At 43.7% G+C, this 11,271-nt stretch overlaps 1 pseudogene; it reads right to left on the reverse strand.

Annotated features, from left to right (window-relative positions):
* Positions 1–1,320: 1,320 nt before the first annotated feature.
* On the reverse strand, positions 1,321–2,017 carry LOC147702120 (RNA demethylase ALKBH5 pseudogene; annotated as a pseudogene).
* Positions 2,018–11,271: the final 9,254 nt, after the last annotated feature.

Below are 11,271 nucleotides of genomic sequence, written 5' to 3' on the forward strand. Positions count from 1 at the left end.
GCTCACTACAATAAAGATGAAACCATAGGGGATCTCTATGAGTGTGTTCTTCAGCTGAAAGACTTCCCCTAGAGGTTCCTCTTTCCATAGGTTTTTCAAATGAAGTAGAAGGAAAGTCAGGGATTTTGGCTGGCTGATTACTTTGGATCCAAGTATTTGCTTTATTTTTCATTATTTCTTGCAATAATTCTATGATCTTTCTCCAAGATCTGGTCAGTCTGTTCAGTCAAAGAAGCAGGACGGGGCACTTATGCTCGTTCATATCTGATTTCCTCCCACAGACCTCCTCTGAGAAGTGTCATCTATGTCCTTTCAACCCATATGGACTCTGGCTAGTTGTTTAAACCGCCTTGCATATGATAGGGCATCCTAAAGGCCTCGCTATTGGGGTGAACACACATGCATTTAAACATTGCCAAGAAGGTAGCATACAGACATAGATCATCATCAATCACTAGCTACAACCCAGGATAAGGCTGAGCCTTAAGGCTACTTATAAAGTATCCCACCTTGGATCAATCGAGCAAAATTGGAGTAGACTGGGCAAAACTAACTTCTGAGGATCCCCATTGCTCATGGGAGTTCTCACTGGGCAAGTCATTGGAAGGACTAACAAGCATTTGCAATGCAATAGGTCTCTTTTCAAACTTTTGAGCTATTGGCATTGTAAACGACAATGCCTTTTATTTATGTGTTTTGAAAACCTTCAAGCAATGACTAGGAGTACAAAGGGCACATAAATAAAAGTAACTGCCATTTAAAATACCAATAGGTTAAAGTTTCAAAAGTGTGAGACCTATTGCATTGCAAATGCTTGTTTGGTTAGGCTATCCACCCCTGTGGATAGTGAGCATATATTTCTTTACCATAGGGCAGAGGGCCTTTATACCACCTTACCTCAAATACTGTAATCCTTCTATCTATCCATCTGCCAAGAAGACTGATAATTACATTTTGAGCTTTGCTTACGAAGTGTTACAGGTCCCGACACTGGCGTAACGAAAATTGAGGGGGCCTCCCTGCAAGGTACGTGGAGGGTCCCCCTCCGGGCTCAATCGGAAGCTCTCTGGCCTGACTGCAGTGCCGAAGGGGCCCCTTGGAGTTTGGCCCCCCGCACCGCGGGGGCCTGTGTTACGCCCCGGATCCCGGGTTTAAGGGGGCTCGATATTAACGAAAGACTACATTATGACATGCATTGCTGTATTGTGATGATCACAAATGTTTAGGCTTTTGGCACTTAAAATTACATTACCCATCACTTTCACCATACACGGAGGAGGCATCTTCACACCCACAGCATGACAGTAACCCCATCTTCTCTTACCGGAGGATGGTGACGAAACCCATCCGCACAGGCAAACAAAACACTGGCTCGGACTTCCGGATCGGCTTCAACTGGAAGTTACAGCCGAAGCACAGCGCCGAGTTGCTGAAGAAGGACATGGAAACGATGGACTGTTCGAAAATGTGGATGGGTATCCACGTGAGAGATTATGCAGCCTCTGGGCTGGTAATCCTCGATGATGGCGCTTTTAACGAATCCCTCTGGGATGACCCTGTGCGGCTCAAGTTGGCGGAAGACCAGCTGGTGTACCCAGGCGGGGATCTCATCAGCGTCACCCTTGGGGTATAGCCGCTCCTGGCCAGGCCCAGGCTTCTACAGCTGCGCCACAAAAGTGTAGCACTCTTTGAAAAGATAGTTGTTGTGCAATGGAGCACGGTCCACGGTGTGCTCCTTGTACAGCCCCTTCTCTGCAGCGCGCACCACCTCGATGTGGCTCTTGATGCGGGGGCACTCTTCCCGGCTGAAGAGAAGCATCTGCCGGATCCCGTGCTTTACCCGACGTGCCTCCTCGTCCCGGTATTGGAGAGGCAGCTGAGGGGGCAGTGGCGGCTCCTCATGGTCGCTGTACTCGCCATCTGACAGCTTCCTCTTGGAACCCAGCTCCGGGCCTTAATGGGAAGGCATTATGGACGGCAACTTCTCCCATAGGTCCGTGTATCCACTGACGGCCATACTGCGGGGCTCACATCACTCAAAACCGGCTGCAGCAGGGGGAGCTGCCACAGCGCATGGCTCAGCTCCGCCGATCTGCGCAAGGGCAATATCAAGAACATAATAAAAAAGCATTTTCAATGCAATAGGTCTTGCATTTACGCAAGTTTAAGCTATTGGCATTGTAAATGACAATGCCTTTTATTTATGTTTTAAAAATTAAAATAAAAATAAAAGCATTGTTATTTGCAATGTCAATAGCTCAAACTCGGGTAAATGCGAGACCTATTGCATTGCAATTGCTTGTTTCTGTTTGTATCTTTTATGCAACGCTTGTAATCCTAAGTCTTTATGTATCGCAACTGGTTCCTATGTAAAGCCCTCTGACACCTTCGGGTAATGTTCGCGCTATAAAAAATCGCATTAAATTAAATAAAATAAATAAAGATACATCTCAGAAGTCAAACACTAGAGAAACTAATGGATAAACTACAGCTTGCAAATGACAACATAATATAATCCTGCTTTATTATAGAAGAGATGATGTCCTTCCTGCGAGCTTCCTTTAAGTTCCTACTTACCTGTTTTCATAGAACTATTCTAAGGGTCGTTTCTGTGTGCCATCTGTTTAAGATCGTAAGTCCCCTACCGCACAGTCTGTGCAATGCTCAGCGTGCACAGTCTTCCCGCAAGTGAGTTAAGAAAAAACAAAACTTTCCCCAAATATTCGAGAACTGGGCTTGAATATTAAAGTACACTGTCCTCAAAAATGTTGGGATGCAGGTATTTCTATGCCTCTCCTGTTGAAATTCACGGAAATGATGATCGAAATGCAGGCACTTCCGGGAGGCACAGACAGACGGGGATCTTGAGACTGAGGCAGTGTTCTGCCCGTGCACAGGCGCAGAGCCAGCAGGAAGTGATCCGGTACCTCTGGAAGGTAATCTATCTGCTCATGCGGTAGGCCTATCGGGAGCACAGCAAAAATGCCGCTGTACGAGGGACTGGGAAGTGGAGGCGAGAAGACCGCTTTCGTTGGAGACTTGGGGGAAGCCTTCACCAAGTGAGTTATGGGCGCAACGGCCTATGGAGTGAATGTGAAGGTAGGAGAGTCTATATTCTTTTGGGAACCTACATTCTGGACCAAGCGCCAGGAAGATAAACCCTGCTGTTTTAGAGAAGGAGTGGATGTAATATTCCGTTTTGTGATTTTTCGCTGATAGGCGAGTGGGTCGGGGGTGGGGGATGGCTGTATGCGTGGGTGTGTGAGCGCGTGTGTGTATGCAGTGTGTGCGTGTTTGTGTGTGTGCGCATGCGTGAGTGTGGCTGTGTGTGTCTTTGCGCGCGCGCGAATGAGAGAGGCGAGAGGCAGCTGAATATTGAACAGCAGATGTGCACGGCGCCGGGGGCTGGGCGTGCGCGTCCTCGAGACGCAATCGCCGAGGAAATGCGCGTAACCACCCCCTGTCAGCCATTCCCAGGAAACCCACGACAATAGGTCTTTCGCTGGAGCCGCGCTATGCGCTGCTAACACCAGCGAGACCTAAAAATGGGAGTAAGCCTAAGGTATGCTACAAATCGCATTTTCATTGTGCAGAATAAATTGTGGCTAAAATAGGGGGCAACAGTGTGGGTGGTGGATGTATTCAATTATGTGGCTGCAGCATTCACCTCAGAATAATATTTTGATTGCATTTTGCAGATTACATGTTCAATGTTGTTTTTCGCTCATAGATGAAAATAATGCTGCCAAAAAATGTTCAACACACATTTTAATCTTTTGCAACGCAATTTAGAAAAACGTTCTGAATAATTTGATCCTTCATGCAGGATAATTATAGCAGATAATGTTAAAGCTTTGCAGAGTGGTTTGCAATTCATCAGTTATGGTTACCATAACACACAACATGACTAGCGTCACCCACCTAGCTGCAAATTTTGTGGCAAATGCAGTAAATCTATAATGATGTCATTAACGCACAGCCACAGAATCACATTGATCCTCAGCCTTCACCTTTGTCCATTTTTAATCAATAATTAATTAATGAAAGGTAAATATACATTATGTAATTGGAAACAGAGCGTGTTGCTAGCTGCAATTTGAAGATAGCTACCACAAAAATAAACTATCAGTATAAAGAATATGTAACTGGTAACATGCAATATGGTCCTATATTGCCGTCTTGGGGTTCTAATGACATTTACATACCACTTCGCCATTCGGCCAGTTATATCAATCTTAAGTAACTATAACTCAAGCCCTAAAGTAAATATAACTTGCTCCCTCGCCATGTACAAAGGTGTCATATATGATGTAATTTTAGATGTCATCGGTGATGTTGTTAATGCTGTCATTGAAAATGCCATCAGTGAAGTAATATGTGATGGCATAAGCAGTGCATGGCGAGAGTGTGAGTTTTAGGTACGTTAGGTCCCGAGCTATAGTTACTTGTGATAACTATATTTGGTGAATTTCAGTAGTTTCGTTTGTTTAAAACCGTAGGTTTTAACTGACATTTTCACCTAACTATAATGTCCCTTTGACCCTTGTTTTTTCAATGAATTTCTAAGTTAAAAAAAATTAAGTAAAATATTACAATCCTTAAATATAACATCACATTAACCTTTGTTTTTTCATTGAATTCCATGCCTTTTTTAATGTAAAGTGAGATGTCCATCCCTGTGCACAGCGTAGGGTTGGATGCCCAAGCCCCAACGCCGCAGACAGCCTTTGGTCAGGCCTCTGCCTAACCTCCTGCAGGTTCCTAATCCCCTACAGCGCACAGCCTTCGGCCATGTGTGGCTTTGGTCGTGGCGCCTGGCCTGCAAACAACCACCCCACCCCTCGCGGCTGCCCAACCCCCTACAGCACTCGTCCGTGAGCGTGACAAAGCATTGGGCGTAGGACCTGTTGAACCCCCTGCGGGCACGCACAGCTGACTTTGTGATGTAGGAATATAAAGGGTATCTTTTTAAGTAAGGCAGACCTGCAGACTTTAACAAAGGATCAGAACATCAAAATATGAAAGCCTTTAAAAAAGCATCACCTTGTCTTTGAGTCTTTTTTCAATTATTTTTCAGGCCACTAAATGCAGTCTTAGAACAAACCCCAAGAAGTCCCTGCACTGCAGCTGAAGACATTTTTAAAAATATGGTAAGCTTTCCAGGGGTCATGGATCCAATGGCCCAGGAGACTTACTGTATTTTTTTAATGTTGCTGGTGGGCTGCTACACTCCCTGCAGCACTGCACAACATTAAAACGAAATATTTGGTGGTGTCTCTGCCCTTCTTGGGGCACCACCATGGACCCCCCCCCCCATGTCCAGTTCCTTTTTTAAAACATTTTAATGGGGAGGAGGGCATGAGACACCCCCTCCCCAAGCCTTCTATCCCATCCCCCATGGTCGATTTCTTTCTGAAAGAGTAGGAGGTGTAAAGCCCCTTGCCAGGGCCCCCATACCCTGGGACCAATGTTTATTTTGGGAAGGAGCGCAGGGCCCTCTAGCTGACCATATAAGGTCCCGGAGCTTGTTAATGACTTGGGGAGGGGGGCAGCAAGCCCCCTCCCCTTTTAATATGGGTACTGGCCTGAGGTTGATGGGGTCCCAGGGCCTGTTAGTGGCCTGAGGAGAGGGGTCGCCAGCCCACCCCTTTTAATGTGTAGCATCTCTGGAAGATGGGGTCCCAGATGCCGGTTAATGGCCTGTGGAGAGGGCCATAAGCCACCTTCCGATTACACTGGAATGTGGCCCCAGGCGTTTGAGTGCCAGGTGCCTCCTGAAGGCTTAGGCAGGGTTCTGCACATCCCCGTCTCCAAAAAATTGCATTGTAGCATCCCCCTGGGCCCTGGCCCACCCAAGAGTTTTTTTTAAAGAAAAGGCAGGATACTTTTTTGTAAGTTTACCACAAATCCTCCAAGAATTCACTGTAAACTTTTTTTTTTTTAAATAGGTTTCAGGCCCAACAGGCAGGGGGGAGGGGGGTATGCCTACCATGCCCCTTATATGATTTTATACATATTTTCAGGACAGAGGACTGAGTACCTGAGTCCTAAAGTGGCTGCCATCATATGTTTGTTGATGTGCTGGCTGCCAATCAGATCTTATCTCTAGATCTATCAGCTCAGCGGATCATATGTGAACCGAAATCTACAAATATATTTTTTTTTTTTTAGATAAATAAAAAAAATATATATGATATTGTATTATACATAACAGAAAGTAAGAAGCTTGCAAAATTCAAGATGGCAGATATGTAAAAATCAGGAAAGAGTACATTCAAGAGTACATTCAATTTTCAAGTCATTAAGACCATAACATATTAACTCGATATATCTTTATAACTCATATTTCAAAAAAAAAAAAATCTTTAAAATGAACTGTAACCTTAAACTAAAGATCTTCTATTTACATGCATTATGCTAACGTAAACTAATTTTAATCCCTTTGCTGTTCATACCAATTGGCTATTGGTGACCAAATTAGTTCCCCATGTAATCGAGATTTTTTCCCTCTGGTTCTATAGATGGCTACTTCTTGTTTGTATATTGCTAGAAGTCTATTGAGCCATCCCTGAAAAGCTGGAGCCTCAGATTCCTTCCATCTAGTTGCTAAGATAATTCTATAGATAGCAGTACCTATGTAAGTAATAGAAATTTCTGGGTTACTAAGATCTAGAGAACCATCATAACCTAGCAGGAACAGAGTTGTTGATGTTCTTATTTCATGACCAAAAATCTCAGCCCAGTATTTTGTAATGCTTTTCTTAATTTGTTCTAATTTAGGGCAGTCAGAAAACATATGTATCAAATTTGCAGGTCCAAGTGTACCTCTGGGGCATTTATCATGAGCAATTTTACCCCAAGTAAACAGTTTGGAGGGTGTGTAATATAAGTTGTATATAGTTTTGTAAATTTGGGCCTTTAGATTACTAGCTAATAAAACTTTAGAAGATAATTGTAAAGACATACCTATGTCGACATTAGGGTTATTCAATTTAATGGCCCAGCTAGTTTCTATAGATTCGAGGTCATCGGGGTGATTGCTCAAGAGAACGTCATATATATTGCTTATTCTTGTTGTTTGTTTTTGTATGAGATCTATGAGTGGTATGGATTTTAAGTCTACAGGGCAAGAAGGCGGCGTCAGGCTAGACGCCGGTAGCAGCCTCTGACCAGTGCAGCGGAGCATGCTGCTAAAACGAGTTAAAATCATTAATTAATTATCTTCATCATCTAGCCGCAAAGAAGAAAGATGGGAAGAAAGATGGGAAACCGGTCGCTATGATCGATATAGCGTTTATACCACTTTAAAGAAATGTCGAAATCGGGCCAAATCATACAGGAAGCTGACTCTGGAATTGTACCTTCCGACTGCTTGATCCCTGCAAGGGCGTCGCTTTCACTGCTAGCCTCGGCAATCGGATACGCAGTCCTGCGGTTGCTGGTCAGTAACCGCCCCTCGTCAGGTGCTCAACCCTTCCTGTGGCGACTGAACTCTGTTAGCAGCACGGACCACGAAGTGCCAGCAAATCTCGCCAACACACAGTGCTTAATGGCCCCGAAAAATGCAGCCGCCGTAGCTTCCGCGGCGGCCAAGACAAGGGCAGCACGCCAAGCTTTGCAGGACCATAAAACAGGTAATAGGCGTGGCACCACGCGCGGAGAACTACATGATACTTCAGCTGCGGCGACAGCTGAGAAAACACCGACTCGAAGAGGCGTCACCTCCGGCAAAACTCCTGTGGCACCCTTGTCTGCCACAGCCTCAGCGCAGGCTGTCCCTACGGTGATTACAATGTTTCAACGTGCCGCCAGTCAGAAACAATTGACTAAATCGGCGCAACGAAGCAATCAGAAGGAACATTTAACTATTCCTTTTGAAGGAGTTACAATATTAGCGGCTGGGGGCAAAGAAGAAAATAATGCATCTATTGCAGAGCTGACGGAGACAACCGACGATCAGAATGCTCCTGAACCGAGTGAAGGGCAAGAGACTGTCCCTACCCCTGAGAGATCTGATACCACTGATACCATGACCACAGAGGTAAGCCAAACACCTCACTCTGCCTCTGCTTCTGCTCCCTATGATAGATCTGTTATGCATAAACAGGGGGTTAGTGGTATCTCCTCCAATGCAATAGAGAATTCAGACCTCCTAGAGATGCAAGCAAAAACTCCTAATGATACTACTGAGCCTGCTGGGTCGGCCAACTCCCCCACTTGTAGTGATAGCAATAACGATATCAACCATACTTCTGAATCGAACATGGAGCCGAATAGGGAGATGTGGATAAATACTACGCCTTTGAATACGACTCCTGATTTAAATACAGACTTAAATACAGACTTACAACTATGGGCTAATAAGACACAATTAACGGCCAAGGAGAAAGAGGTTGCAGAGGCTGTAAAATCAAATGTAGAGACATTAAAAGCTAACTCGGCGATAAATGATCACCCCATAGACTCCACTGAGGCTCTGGAAGCAGATAAGGATATAACAGATTTGTACTCCTTCTCAGAGGATATTAGCTGGTCAGGTGATACGGAGGATGAGCTTGATGAAGCAGATGAAGTTGAGAATGATACAGACTCCAATATAAGCTCTGAATCAGATCTTAACCCCCCAAAAGAGCAACGTGATAGGAGGAGAACTATACTTAAAAAGAAAAAGGGTGGACATCATGGAGCTAATGAATTATCATGGGACTATACTCCGACCGTTTTGACCCTAAATCAGAATCAGATTCCTATTGCAAAATCTCAAGCATCATCCTCAGATCAGGCCCCAAATAGAGAGCAGTCTGATCCACCGGGAGCTACACTGACACAAGTAATGGAAACAGTTTTACAAGCTATAGCATCTCACCGGGAGGAGACCTCAAAAGACAGTCGTAAAGCCCGAGCGGCACTACAGAAGGTTCAAGGTGTAGTCCGTACGCTCTCCAAGACAATGGGTGCCTTCACAGAAAGATTAAATGACATTGAAGACCGGATTGTAGTAAACGAAACAGAAGCCGCTACCACAAATGAGCGAGTTGAAGCACATGAAGCACAGTTCCAGGATATTAGATGGAAACTGGAAGATTATGAAAATAGACTTCGTAGAAATAACCTGCGCGTTCTTGGTGTGCCAGAAAAAGCGGAGGGTGAAGACTGTCGTTCCTTTATCATACAACTCTTTCGTGATACCCTTCCCGAACTTAACACCTGGGACTGGAGTTATGAGGTACAGCGAGCGCATAGGGTCCCCCTGTCTATAAAACCTACGGCACCCATAGGCAAGTACCCACGTGCAATCCTAGTATACTTTGGGAACTTTTTGCTTCGACAAGCTATATCAGAAAAAGTCACACCGGATAAACATCACAGCAAGGATTCTATATCCTATTTTGTACGTCCTGATTTCTGCCATTGTACAGTCGAAAGGAGATGGCGACTCAGACAGCTTATCAAGCCTTTTCAAGAAAAGAAGGCTGTAGTATACTTGAACAATCCAGCTAAACTAAAAGTAATTTATGAGGGTCAAACAAAATTTTTCACATCCGAGATCAAGGCTAAAGAATACCTAGAGAGCTTATGATAGACTCTTAAACAATACATCAAGCCCTATTAGCCAATGATGAAAAGATTCATTTGATTTCCTTATCTTTGAGTGGATTCAAGGAACTACTTATGAATTGGTATACAATACTATGTTTTCTCTTCTCTTTCTGTTGCTACACTTCTCCTTTTTTCCATTTGTTGTTTTTTTCTTTTTTGCTATATACTTAGGATTGCATGCTTCGCTGGTTCTGGTTAGAATATGCTAATCCATCACTATAGACTCTTATGGAGTCTTGTTGCCTTTTTTGGGGTGTTGGAGGGTGCAAGGGGGGTCGGGTCAGGGGAGGGTGCTGGGTGGGAATCAGGGTGGACAGGGAGGGGGGGGGGGGGGGAAGCAGTGTAAAATGAGCAGGCTCGAGATTACCAAAGGAATATTGAGGAATAGCACAACATTATGCAAGTTTCATGAATACCGTCTAAAACATAAAACAATTAAATGGGGAAGTTAAAATTAGGATGCTGGAATGTGGCAGGTCTCAATGACAAAGGAAAGAGGGCCCAATTTACTCAACTAATGGTTCATAGCTCCTGGGACATCATTTGTATACAGGAAACTCATATTCCTATAGGAGAGATAAGTCAAATAAAAATTCCAGGCTTTAACTTTTTGTCACAACTACACAAACCTCGAAAACTAGAGGAGTCACAATCCTAGCGAGAACAAGATTAGGTACCCCAACACGTAAAAAAGCTGATACCCATGGCAGATGGGCCATTGCTCAACTAGATATAGGCATTACTATCTGTTCTATCTACGGTCCTAATCTTGATGATCCTGCATTATATATCGAGTTAGAATTAGAATTAGCATCATGGACAGGCACTTTAATTCTTTGTGGCGATCTTAACTTAACATTTAATCAACTACAATGCCATCAGAATCAATACAAATATACAGGCCGAAAACCGAGAGTATTCAGGGCAGTACTAAACTTGATCCGCAGCTATAATCTTCGAGACATATGGTCTTTAAAAAATAGAAGAGATCCTGGATACACTTACTTCTCGTATCCTCATAGAAAATATGTATGCATAGATTATATATTTACAACCATGGATATTGCCCTGAATGCTCTTATCTTTAAAGCCCCTAAGACAATATCAGATCATAACTCTCTCTATATTACATTTGAGGTTCCTGGATATAACGGGGTTTACCCACAATGGACATTTGACCGAAAACTTCTGGTTAATCAAGAATACATTGCACACATTACACAATGGACCAAAGAATTCTTTGATATTAATCAATATAGTGCTTCACGCATGATTGTATGGGATAGTTTCAAGGCTGCGTTAAGGGGTGAGACTGCCACTTTTGTTGCTAGCCGTAAAAAAGTACGTGAAAAGATATATACCCAACTAACAAACAGACTTATAAATTTAGAACACCTACATGCTAACCAACTACGTCATGGTGAACAGGCTGATGATACTTTGAGGAAGATCTTAGTACTTAAAGCCGAGATCAATAATGATTTAACTCAAAAAGCAGCAGAAACTCTCCAAGCTAATCGAAACAAAATCTATGAGACAGGAGAAAATGTAGGGAGACATCTTGCCCTAAGAACTCGGCAAACTCAATCTCGTAACTTCATACAAAGTATTGATTACGGCGGTCAGAAATATACCACCCAAGAGGATATAGCCATATGCTTTCATGATTAT

Source organism: Lissotriton vulgaris, chromosome 7, assembly GCF_964263255.1.
Source record: "Lissotriton vulgaris chromosome 7, aLisVul1.2, whole genome shotgun sequence".
Lineage (NCBI taxonomy): Eukaryota > Metazoa > Chordata > Amphibia > Caudata > Salamandridae > Lissotriton > Lissotriton vulgaris.